The 13,232-nt window shown below is 51.1% G+C and overlaps 1 long non-coding RNA gene across 1 annotated transcript in view; it reads right to left on the reverse strand.

Moving 5' to 3' along the window:
• Nucleotides 1-207: 207 nt before the first annotated feature.
• Nucleotides 208-13,232, reverse strand: part of LOC114233694 (uncharacterized) — a 129,706-nt gene continuing 116,681 nt past the window's right edge. The window contains exon 10 of the long non-coding RNA XR_008558466.1: nt 208-271. This is a non-coding gene — a long non-coding RNA (uncharacterized LOC114233694). The remainder of the gene's footprint in view (nt 272-13,232) is intronic.

Here is a 13,232-nt window from a genome sequence, read left to right on the forward strand (position 1 = left end):
CTTCTTGATGTTTTGTACCCCAATTTAACCTCTCATGCCTTTTACTTACAAAACCGAGTTAATCAGATTTCTTTTTTCTCTTCATTTCATGGAAAATCCACTGGAACCTTGGATCCTGTGCTGAGAGTTTCAATTGTGTGGCTTCAGTTGAGCCTGTTTGTTGATCAGAATTAGTAACAGCACCGGCTGCTCCACTTACCCGTGTCCCCTGCTCTTGCACTCCTCCTGGCTCCCTCAGCACTGTGACACCTCCAACACAGGCAGCCGCGGTCTGACGGGAAAGATAACACCAGTATAGTTCCTTGTGGAATAAACTTGTAAGGGACATGCTGTGAGAAATCAGGTGGTGGCGTTCGAGTTGGGCCCCGGGGAAAGAGCGGGCGTTCCCTAGGAAAGGAGACTTGCCGAGAAAGAAGAGGCAGGTGTTCGGGGGTGGCCTGGAGGCTGAGAGCGTGTGGTGAGCGATGGGACACGTGCAGGGAGGACACCACATTGTGAAAGACCTCGTGTGTGGCACACTCATTGGGAGGAGGAGAGGAACCCAGTGGAGCAGGTTGGTTCTTTTACCTATTAACCCCTTCGGTTCATTCATTCATTTAGCACGTAGGGACTGAACACCTGCTCTGTGCTGGGCTCCGTCACAGCTGAAGACACACTGACACCCACACCATGAAACCCTGCTCTCTGGAGCTGGCCTCCAGTGGGACTGCCTGGCACGGAGCTCCTTCCTCGGCCTGGCAAGTCTGCTGACCCGACTCCTCTGGCTCCCCCAGGAGAGCACAAACTTAGAGTCAAGAGGAAGGAAAAGGGTGTCTTTCTCCTCCTTGACCAGTGACTTATTCTAAAAACCACTTAAATACATTTTTATTGATTTCAAGAGAGGAAGGGAGAGGGGAGAGAGAGAGAGAGAAAGAAACATCAAGTGAGAGAGAATCATTGATCGGCTGCCTCCTGCACATACCACACTGGGATCGAGCCCAAAACCCAGGCATGTGTCCTGACCAGGAATCGAACCGTGACTTCCTGATTCATAGGTCGATGCTCAACCACTGAGCCACACCAGCCGGGCCCGCTTAAAACTTGTGGAAGGTTTGTATGGTGCCCTCGGAGTTAACCATGTGGCATGCAGCCTGCGGGTCTTAGGAGAAAGGATCTTTCTGCGACTTCCGCTTGGGGAAAGCGGCCTGGCTCTCCTGCTTTCTCCAAAGATTAGCAGCCACGTGCTGGGCCTGTCTAGGATGCAATTCTAGGATCCCCTCTGGACAGGCTCCAAACTGAACCCACCAAAGAGTGAACTACAAGAGTGAGCATGGAAGAAAACTATCCTCTACCACGGGGCTCAGGGTCCCTGCTCACTGCGGCTGAGGAGAGGAAGCTCCGAACCACAGATAGTTCAGGAGACAGCTCTCACGTACAGAGAGCCGCCCCACAAGATGACAAATCTTACTCCAAGGTTTCCTGGCTTTGTCCACAGTCGCCTGATGAAGAGTGTCCTTCGTTAGACTACACGGCCCATGTCACAATGTTGTCTAACCCACACGTCCCGAGTGCTCGTTGCCTCCATGACCTCTCACACAGCCCTCGGGTGGGGGTGGGGGAGTGCCATCGTGACCCCATTTCACAGACGGCAAAGCCGGGAGAGAGGTGAGGCATTTGCTCAGTCCACAGAGCCAGCGAGCTCTGACTCCAGAGCCCCATTCCTTTGCCTCCATCCCTGCAAGAGCGATGTCCAGCTGTAATCAACTTTCCAAGTAAAGCAACTTGCCTTTTTTCAGCCTCTGGATGCAGCTACTCACGTACCGTAGAGCGGCCTTAGGTTTCAGTTACTGGGGCAGAAATTGTGAATGCACAAGACAATGGTGGATCCTCATTGCTAAGTCATCACGCTTCCCTCTATCCCAACTCCCCTCCCTGCCTATCGTGAGGAATAACCGGGGCTGCTGAACCTCCCGGGGCGTCTTATGCAATCACCCAGCATGCTCCCGGGCGAAGACATCCTGTTCGGGATTGAAGACATTCTTTCTACCCCGCATCTTTTTGGCTGTGGACCCCATGACACCACTTTACTTGTCCAACCCGACTTTACTCAACACAACTTCCCCTGAGGCCCCGGAGTCCCTCTTCGGCCTACCTCTCCGACGTCACTGTGACCTAGAGGAGGAGGGACATCACGGCTCTCTGCCAAGAGTCTCTGGAATAGCAGCTCCTCATTATTGCTTTCTTGGGCCTTCCCACCAACCAGGGACACTCGGCTCCCAATGACCGGGGGGCGGGGAGGGGGGGTGTTCCTGATTAAAATTCCCCCCTGCAGGGGCTGCACAGGAAGCACTGCTCAGGGCTTGGCACTAACTGGGTGGTAAGACACCTGCCCACTCTGTCCTTGTGGAGACCAGTCAAGGTGGGGCTGCCGACTGCTGCCTCGGGGTGAACGTATCGTCCAGAGGGGAATAAAGCTGCATGGTGGGAGAGGACTGGCCTCAGCAGACAGGAGGGCGGGCTCTGCCAGGCTGGAGCTTCCCTCAAGGTGCAGGAAGGCAGGCTCAGGATTTAGTGGGGCAACAGAGGCAAGGGCCAGCACAGAAGCAAAGGGTATGGCCCCAAGGACAAGACAGAGCTGGGGGACCAGGGGCCGAAGAGGTTCGCCGAGGCCCTGGAAGAAGAGGGGGGAGCCTTTTATAGGGTCCTCCTGGCCGCACCTGGGGCAGAGGTGCACAATGTGACTCAAGGTAGAAAGCTCTGGGTCAGAACGTGTCTACCTTTAAGGAATCCCTGGGCCTGGGAGAGAAAACACCCGGGAGGGCCAATGGGCCAGAGGAAAGGGAGAAACATACCAGCTCACCAACCCTATTGGCCACCCGGATGGCCAGGCTGGGTAACACCTAGGGGCCGCCCCCAGCCCCACAGAGTGGCCAGTGGGGATGGAAGACCCAATATCCATCCGTTAAAATGGGTCATTTGGTTAAAATCAGAGTGTTTGACAAACTCTTGCCTTTCAATATGCCCAACCCCAGAAGGTAGAAGAGGCTGTTACCATAAAGCCCTGGAGCTCATTATGATCAAACGTGAGCAAGCTGGCCAAGTAGAATGAGAGACTCCGGGGGGAGGGGTGCCATGGCTGCCACGCCCTGAGGTTACCTGGAAAGGGGTCCTGGGTACTGGTCAAGCACACAGACTAGTCCGATGGATCTAAGGACCAGTGGCAACTCCACCCTTTACACTCGGTGACCTGGGCAGCTGTCCTGGGCTCTGCTTTGCCAGTCTGTAAAGTGAGGATGGTACAGTCGTCCCTTAGTTTCCAAGGGGATTGGTTCCAGGACACCCTCCCCCTCGGATACCAAAATCCAAGAATGCTCCGGCCCCTCGTATAACACGGCGTAGTTGGTATTTGCATAGAACCTGTATTGGCAGGTAGGCTGAGCAGGTGTGCCTACACCTCACTCCATCCATGTGGGCTCAGGGCAGTGCTCAGCACGTGGCAAATTCAAGGGTTGCTTTTTCAGAACTTTCTGGGATTTCTTTTTAAGAGTATTTTCATGTGGGTTGTTAAATTCACGGATGTAAAACCTGTGCGTCCAGAAGCCTAACTGTATTTACTCCCCAGGGCTTTGGGGGAGGGGGTTCGAGAGGGAAGGGATGGAGGAGAGCCTAGCCCCGGGCCTGGCGATCAGGAAGCACCCAGTATATCAGCGCAATCGCAGTGACGATACCGACAAGAAGAGTCGGAGCACAGGAGGACTACGGGTCTCCAGAGGACAAAATTCTGACACTCGAACAAGTAATCAGCCTTAAGGGAAAATGACACCAGATGGTAGGGGAGTGTTCAAATATGTCATTCTGACTGTGCTATTCAGACAACTAATCGTGGGCAGGAAGTGGTTAAACTGAAAGGGGGAGCGAGAAGAGGGTGACTCAGGGACAGACTGAGCCAACGGCGGGTAAGGGGCATTCTTCAGGTGGTACCTCATCTAGGAGCTGTTCAGAAAGTCACAAGCCCTAAAACCCCTCCAGCCCTGCGGGGCAGCTCAGACTCTCAAAGAGGAAGCGCAGGAGTGGCTCAGCGAGAGAGACCCTGGCTAAAATGCCGACATTTTGCAAGCGTTTCATCTGCAATGTGGCAGATGCCTGAAGTCCCAGCATTTGCATGTACCTTTCCAACAGAAGGGAAACTCAGAACAATAGCAGCTAGAGCTCTAGCCAGACAGTCAAGGAAGACACCACACTTCAAGTGTCAACTCCAAGTTACTGCAGAAGTTGTGACAAGTCTCTGCAGCTCTGCAGTCAAAAGCTTTGGTCAAAGCGGCTGCCAGCCAAGCGGAGCCCAGAAGGGCATCCGTGGAAAAGGATGATCAGTAGGATCTGGTGAGGCACTGCTTTCTCTCCATCACCCTGAGGTCCTTTAATGTTGGGCAAAACCACCTTTCAGAACTCAGTCCCGGAATCCCATCGCTTTCCCTTCCTCAGGGAAACAGTGAATCATTAAAGGCACCAGTTTCCTCTTCTTGCTTTGGCTGCCAGGAAGCTCAGAGCCAAATTCACACCTCACCTTCAGTAATGATGTGAGACCCCGTGATTTGTATATTTTTGTCTGAAATTCTCTGACCTTGATTTTTATTTCGTTTTTTTTCCTATGTGAATGCATGGAATTTTGGAAGACATCTCAAATCCACCTTTGTAGAGAACAGGAAGACGTGGTTGTGTAAGAGCTCTGCTGTGTCTGATTAAAAAAAAAATGCTCTGGTCTTTTCTTTTGCAAGCAGAGGGAAGTGAGCTTGACTAAGCAGGAGTGAGGTTATTGGAGTTGAGAGGATGGAGAGGAAAGGAGAGTGTGGGGATTTTTAGTTTAGTTTTGTTCTTTTGTTTTTTAAGTACTGGAAGCAAACTTGCCAGGCTAGACGGGCGCTGCCTCAGGCTGGAGGTATTCCCCACTCCCTGTGGAGGGACCGGGGCTCTAGGAGTCCCACAGAGGCCGGAGGGGAGACAGCGGCAGAGCTGCCCTGGGTCTGAGTCACCTGCCAGAGCGGAAGGAGCACCGCCCTTTCTCCCAGTTCAGGAAAGTGCACGGGACGGCCAATAAACGAGAACAACATTTTCACAGGACTAGCCTGGACTCTGCTCTGTTGCACATTTTAAAAAAGAAAGTGACTTGCAAATTTCAGCATTTTATTAACAAATTACTCATGGCCCCACCAAAATTAAATTAGTGGGCGCTGGCTGACCTGCCACTGTCCCCAGCCCCACCCCGTCCTATGTGACATGAATACAGTAATTTGGAGTCCGATATGGATGGCACATTCCCCACAGCTGGGGTGACCCCAAGGTAGCAAGGTGGCACCCTAGTTGCCTGATTGATGGGAGGGTGCCCCTTGGACAGAGATTAAGTGAGGCCCTTGCACTTGGCCATGAATGGACAAAGGGAAGCTGTTTACAGCCAGAGGGTCAAAGAGAAAAGGGCTCAACGCTGAGTCTCAGAGTGAAGGGACCATCGCAGAGGGAAGACCCTCTGTGACACATGCAGAGGCTGGAGAGCAAATCAGAGTGGAAGAGGGGCCACCGGCCCAGATCGGGGCAGCCCTGGGCCTCAGCATAGCCTGAGCTGGTCTCCCTGCTTCCTCCCAGGTTCTGCCCCGCCCCCCACCCCACCCCCAGGCTCTCCCCAAGGCCTAGATCCTTTGAAAACAGACATCAGGTCCCAGCCCTCCTTGACACAAAACCCTCCTGTGGAGCTCCATCGCTCAGCAGAACATCTGAGTCTCTCTAGTGGCAAGTCCCCTCCTGACCCCCCTCCCCCACACACTCCGCCCCACCAGCCCTGGCCTGTGCGCTGTTCCCAGACACCCAGGGCCTTTGCACGTGTTACTCCTTCCACCTGGAATGCCTTCCCCATGACACCTGGCTGTTCCCTCACTACACTCAGGTCTCTGCGTGATGTCCCCCTTATCCACGAGGCCCTCTAAGTCCCTTTACATATTGTACATCCCTCACCACTTCTACCTGCTATCCCCCTGGCCCCGATTCCATTCTCATTACCACATGACACATTAATGTTTGTGTCTGTTTGATGTAAAAATGGGGCTGAGCCAGAGCAGAGACTGAACTTGCCACTGTGGCTGTCCCAGCACCTAGAACAGTGCCCACACGCGGGGGCGTGGGGCTGGGGGGCGGGCGCGGGTTGTGCTGAGACACACCTGTGGGTGGGTGAGAGACGGAGACAAACTTCAGGCTCAGAGCTAGCAGACCAGTGGTTGCCATTGTCACAGGCCCCAAGGGAAGGTGGTAAAACAGAGTGAGTGAGGTTTTACTGCAAATTAAGGACTTGATCAGCATCAGGGCTGTAGGAAAGCACCACAGTGAGGGCCCAGGAAACCCTAGGCCCGTGGTCGGCAAACTGCGGCTTGCGAGCCACATGCGGCTCTTTGGCCCCTTGAGTGTGGCTCTTCCACAAAATACCACGGCCTGGGCGCGTCTATTTTGAAGAAGTGGCGTTAGAAGAAGTTTAAAAAATTTGGCTCTCAAAAGAAATTTCAATCGTTGTACTGTTGATATTTGGCTCTGTTGAGTAATGAGTTTGCCGACCACTGCCCTAGGCTTTCGCATAATCCAGGTGACTGGTCAAAAGCAAAAGCTACCTGATAGAAAACAATCTGGTTGAGAACAAGAGGCAGGGGTGGGGGTGCGGAGGGGGAGGGAGAGACAATTCACCCCAAAGGACAATTTGGTCTAAAACTATACTCCACGTTATTTTTTTTTATTGGGATTTTTATGTAGCACGGAGGTGGAGTGCATCCTTTTGTGCGTGTTCAAGTGGTTGGCTTAAATCCGTTTTACCCTCTGCTTTAAGTTTCCAGTTAATATGTCAGCCAACGATTTAATCCTGTTCATTTCTTAGAATGTACTGTGCAATGTCATAAAGGTGCCGAGAACGCAAATGTGCCACGTGGTGCGTTATCACACGGAGAACACAGCCCAGGCCAGAAGGAAGACACTGCTGGCCCGGGGCCCCTGCGGGCCCTTCCCACACAGCCTGGCCCCCAGCTTCTGCCGTCATCACGCCCCCTCTTGCCTTTATCGTTTTGCCTCCTGAGCCTGCATTTCTATGCACCGTGGTTCAGTTTGGCCTATTTGTTTTAGAATAGCATACAAACGGACTCCTACTGTGCGTGCCTGTGTCCGGCTGTGAGATGTGTGTTGTACGTGATTGCAGTCCTTTCCTTTCACTACTGTTCTGTGAGGTTTCTAACAGCGAAATGTCCAAAACACGGGGGATAGATTTAATCATATCTGGGTATTTATAAAACAGAGAGTACTACATAATCCTACTTTTGCTAAGAAGGAAAAACAATCAGAGAATGAAAGCAAACGAAAGAAGGAAGAAAAATATATCCGTATGAATGTCTAAAGAGAAAGGTCTGGAAAAATATGCCACGTCTGACCTACGGAGGGAGAGAGGGTGCCACGTTCTCCATGTTTATTTATGTGTGTAATTGGAGTGACCTCATTTTCCGGTTTTCCTATACGTGGGCACTCATTGCTTTTTGTAGAAAGAACAACAAAACAAAACAAAAAAAAAACAAAAAAGAATTTAAATGATGAAAAAATTAACCACACAACAGTAAGTAACAACCCAAGAGAAGGGTCTGAATTTTGTGGAGGTTTCAGGAGTCTTTCCTCCCAGCTTATCTTCACCCAACCATGTCTGCGCTGCTTGGCTGATGATTTTGATGAACTTTTTATTTTCATAAATTGATCAAATAACAATGAATGTGTCCATGTTTGTGAGTTTTATAAATACCTTATACACGGTTTAGTTAAACAAGATCTATTTGTTAGACACTTAAGCCTTTCAAACTCATGTCCCCGACTCTGTCTTGCCCTGCTCTATTTGTGACAGATGAAAACCACCTAACTCCGTTTTGACCGAACCTCTGTCCAGGCTGCTCCAGCAGATGAGCTGAACACTGTAAGTCAGGTCGGGTTCAACTCCAGCCTCGGTTCAGCATTGACCATCTGAGCAATTGGCTGTTGGGCAGACTAACCTCCCCTGGTTTCAGTTTCCCCAGCTGTTCGATGGGGACAGCACCGACATTGCAGGAGTTTTGTGAGACTCAGAAATTGCCAAATCGGCAACCTGCATGTCACGGCAGGCCGGTTTCTCGGCCTCTGCACCATGGACGTTTGGGGCTGGAGAACTCCGTGTTGCCAGCGGGGGAGCTACGGGAGCACCCTGTGCATTGTGGGAGGGTCAGCAGCATCCCTGACCTCTACCCCCTAGATGCCAACAGCATGGCCTCCCAAGTTGTGACAACCAAAACGGTCTCCAGATGTTGCTAAATGTGTCCTGGGGGCAAAGCTGTCCCCAGTGAGGACTGTTGCCTTAGGCTGTCGCTCTCTCACCTCCCATAACGGATGCCCCGGGTCCTGCTGGTTCCTCCTCCTTTTACCTCCAGAATCCCTGCCCTTCCTCACGGAGCCTCCTCAGCCTGCCCCGGGGCCAGGTCAGAATCCTCAACAACCCACTCCCTCCGTCCAGTCTCACTGCGGTCCCCTCCCCCGGCTGGGGGACAGGACAAAACTAATTGTGCTTTTGCTCCCGATTCTTCCATCTCAGTCAGCAGCCTGGCCTTTTGGGGCTCTCTGTGTCACTGAGCCAACCAGTGTTGCCTGTAAGATATGACACTTTTCTTCCCCATCCTTTCTCTCTGCCTAAACCCATGGATGAGAATATGTTCAAGGGCCCTGGTCGGGGCGCTGGGGGGTGGCCTTGGGGTGCGTAAGCGGAGATGAGGAAGACAGTCCGGCTGGACCAAATGGATGGTGGTCAGTCCTAGAGAGAACGGGCCCCCACACATCACCCAGCGGCTCAGCCTACGGAAGTGGCAGGACATCCCAGGGAGGGGCTGCTGGTATCCTGGGAAGGCAGGACCTGGGATGGCGGCTTCTACTCTCCCCCCACCAGAAGCAGCACAGCCGCAAGGCCTGAAGGGATCTCGTGGACAGGAGCTCGGGCGTCTCCGTGGTGAGAGGGCATCTGGGCATCATGACTTGTAGCCCCCCGCCCCCTTCAATGCTGCATAAGACTCTGGGACCTTCCCCAATCCCGAGCAGGGAGGGAGTGCCCCAGGAAGACAGAGTGGCTGTCTCTGCAGGCTGGCTGAGAGTTGGACATAATTAGCTTTAATCCTGGAAAATCATTTAAAAATGACATTTTCTCACACCTCACTGAGTTTGTGAACTGAGGCTCGGAGGAGTTACAAACACAGATGTCAGCATGTCACATCCCTGTCTACAACTCTCCCCGGCTCGCCCTGAGGCTGAAGGCCCTGACCACACAGCAGAGGAACAGGACTCACTCTCCACGCTTGTTCCCAGGGCAGACATCACTAATCAATCATGGCATCTTTCTGGCTGCATCTGAACACAGTCCCAGAATCCTTTTCAGCACCATCCACCAGGTCGCTGCATGGAGCAGACTTGGTACCTGAAGTCAATCATTTTCTGGACGTTAGGACCCACTTCCACCATCACCACTCCCACACACATTTCACTGCTTCTTAACCGAGGGTGCACCTTGGTACATACATTTATGTTACAGGGTTTATTTTTTCTTTCTCCAAAAAATATTAAATTTATAGCCGAAACCGGTTTGGCTCAGTGGATAGAGCGTCAGCCTGCGGACTGAAGGGTCCCGGGTTCGATTCCAGTCAAGGGCATGTACCTTGGTTGCGGGCACGTCCCCAGTGGGGGTTGTGCGGGAGGCAGCTGATCGATGTCTCTCTATCATCAATGTTTCTAACTCTCTATCCCTCTCTCTTCCTCTCTGTAAAAAATCAATAAAATATATTTTTTAAAAAATTTATAATGTACGTTTTAATTGAGTGCATCTTAGAGCTGAAGAAATGCAGCACCTGCTATCCCTGGCCTTCTGCGGTTTCCTTAAAGTCATTCATGATCCTCCACACTGGCCTGTGCCCCTCCCCAGGCCCCCGTTAGCCTGCACCTGCACCAGCCCCGCTCTTCCTTGCTCCCTTTCCTAACTTTCCTCCCTCTCTCCCACCTCCTCTTGGGAAATGTCCACTTGTCTTTCCAGACTCAGCTTCAAGACCTCCCCTGTGGAGCCCTTTCCAACCCCGCCATGTGCCTGTCCCGGAATCCTGCACAGATGGCAGGGGACACAGGGCAGGTCTGGCTGCTCCCTCTTTGGACTGTAAATCCCTAGAGGCCAGGGCCCATCTCACGCACTCCCCAGGCATCGAGAGACTCTAATGGGAACCCAGAGAGGTGGAGCAGGACGAGGTTGGCCCCACGTGCCTTGGAGAACTGGCCCGTCCAGGCTTGGGGAAGGCCTGCCCACTGTATCTGAGCGGTCAGAACTTGAGGACCAATGCACGAACCCACAATGAGGCACGGAACCAGCTGGGCGGAGTCGATGGTCAGAGTGGCCTGACCAGAGTTTGCCCTCCTTGCAGCCCAGCCAGGGAAGCCTCATTTATTACCCTGGGTTGCTTGGCAACAGGGGACTCTGGAGAGGCCGGTGACTGATAGGACTGGAATGTGTGGTGGCGTCAGCTGGCAGCTGCCTCAGTGTGCCCTCAGTGGCTGAGGACCAGGTGGGCAGGCCAGGTCACCTCTCTGGGGCATGGAGACTGGCCACTCCCTCGTCATCGCCACGAGACGAGACGACTTGTGGCCTTTGGTCTCTGACTCCAGCTGGCCTCCTGATGGGCACATTGTGTCCTCAAGATAAAGTAGTCCTTTTAGACTGACACCTAAAGCCATGCACAGCTGTGAGCCTCAGCATTTCTTAAGGTGACCACAGTCTGATTGCATAATTTGTCTTATTTGCTGCCAAGGACCACCCACACCTGGCACTGAGGCGGTGTTTAACAACTGGTTGCTTCTAGGTGTGTTTTTCATTGACATATGGGTTAGTATTCTGAAACTACTTTCCGGAGCCACGTTTCTCATTGTTGGGAAAAGAAGTTACAAACAAGGAAAGGGGGAAGGTTAGAATAGGCCCTATGGTGCTGGGCTGGAATTGTAGGTGTCAGTATGACCTCAGATTTTTAATATAGAGAGTGATAGATATAGAAGCAGATACAGATGTACTACATGTTTTTGTAGCTCTGAGAGACTTAAGAGGTCATGACACTCAGTAGCAATGAGCACACCTAACACGCAGACCCTGTGACCTGCATACCAGGCTCACCCTAGACGGTTTGGCTCAGTGAATAGAGCATCGGCCTGTGGTCCCAGGTTCAATTCCAGTCAAGGGCACATGACCCAGTTGCGGGCTCGATCCTCAATGTGGGGCATGCAGGAGGCAGCCAATCAATGATTCTCTCTCATTTGATGTTTCTATCTCTACCTCTCCTTTCCTCTCTGAAATCAATTAAAAAAAAAAAAAAAAAAGAACCAGGGCTCTTCAGAGAAACAGCTGATTCCAGGGCTGGTGCAAGGAAGGTACAAGATGAACCTGGAACATCTTGTGACAGAAAATAAGGGCTCAGATGATGATGAGGACTCGTCCCAAGAAGACACGAGCCAGTGTGAAAAGGCTCCTGAGGCCAAATCTGAAGCAATTTGAGCATCAAAAATAAACAACGATAGTAACCGAGTACAACTGATGGAATAAAGTAAGTCTGTGAGTCCACAATGGTACACACAGAGAGTAAAGAAATAAACAGGAAGGGAAAGCTTTTCTTCAGAGCTGAGTGCCAGCTAACAAATGCAGAGGGGCAGAACTGAAAGGTCACATTGCAGGCAAGGACCATCAATGGATCCAGTGGGCGACAGTCCGACGAGAAACAGGCTATTTATATATTTTATATATAACACATATTTCAGACTATCAACCCAGAAGAAACTCATTAACTACACAGGAAAAATTACTTTACAATGGAGAAACCAGATAGACACCACTTTGACCAACTGATGAAAGTTAAATCACCAGTAATGAAATGAATAAGCATTTATTCCGTTATTAAATCCCGTGCCTCGTGACATGATGCGCTTCTGGGTATTCCTGCCAAAAATGTACCACCTGAATCTGATCATGAGAAAATGTAGGTTCATATTCTACAAAGTAAGTGACCAAGTCTCTTCATAAATGTCAAGGTCACGAAAGACAAGACAGATTGAGGATCTGTTCAGATTAAAGGAGACTAAAGCGGTGTGATGACTAAATGCATTGTGTGGCTGGATTGGTTCCTTTTGCTATAAAGATCATTAATGGGATAATTGGGGAAATGTGATACGCTTTGCAGATGATAACAGGATTATACCAAGTTAATGTCCTGATTTTGATCATTGTATTGTGGTTACATAAGAGCATTCCTTCCTTCTATAGAAAATAAACACTAACGTGCTGAGGCGTAAATATGTATCATATTTGCAATTTTCAAACAGTTCATATACTTATAGATACAGAGAGAGATAATGATAATGTTAATTGGTAAAATGTTAATATTGGGGGAAATTAGGTTAAACGTATATGAAAATTCTTTGTACTACTCTTGCAAATTTTCTGTAAGTCTGAAATCAAACAAAAGCTTAAAAATAAATGTTTGCTGGATAAAGCATGAAAAATCACCTAGCACTGTTGGGAATTGGGAGGCATTCAGCGTGTGGTGGTCATTGTTAGAAGAGAGGGGTCTTGTGGGGACCGTGAGATGCCCTTTCACTAGTGGGATCAGAATGTTCTAGGCCAGGGCCTTTCAGACATTCGTGTGCATGCGAATCACCTGGAGGTCTGGTGCGATGCAGGTGCCGGCCTGGGTGAGGATGAGATGCTGTGTTTCTCACCAGCTCCCAGCTGGTGCTCAGGCACCTTCCTGCTGTCCCAGGACCAGAGATGGGTACACCTGAGTTTAAGCCGGGCTTCTTGAGCCGGCTGCTCATTGGGCCCATCCGGAGAACCAGCTTTACTAGGAATTGCTCTTCCCAGGCGATTCCAATGCAGCCAGGGTTAGAGCTTCACAGTGATGCCTGCCTGTCTCCTTTCCATCATCTCAAACGCAGGCCCTACGTCTGAATACTGCCAGGGCTTTCAAGCTAGATTCTTTGCTGCTCTTTTACTCCAACCTACACCTAGAAGCCAGATAGATCTTTCTTGTCCTCCACCTTTCAAACACTCCTTGCAAGCTACCTCAAACTCCTCGTCCAGGCATCAGTCCTCGGCGATGTGGCCGACCCACTCCCTGGCTGCTCTCCAGGGCTCTCCCTGATACTCTGCTCCT

This window comes from Eptesicus fuscus, chromosome 16 (genome assembly GCF_027574615.1).
Source record: "Eptesicus fuscus isolate TK198812 chromosome 16, DD_ASM_mEF_20220401, whole genome shotgun sequence".
NCBI classification, from domain to species: Eukaryota; Metazoa; Chordata; class Mammalia; order Chiroptera; family Vespertilionidae; genus Eptesicus; species Eptesicus fuscus.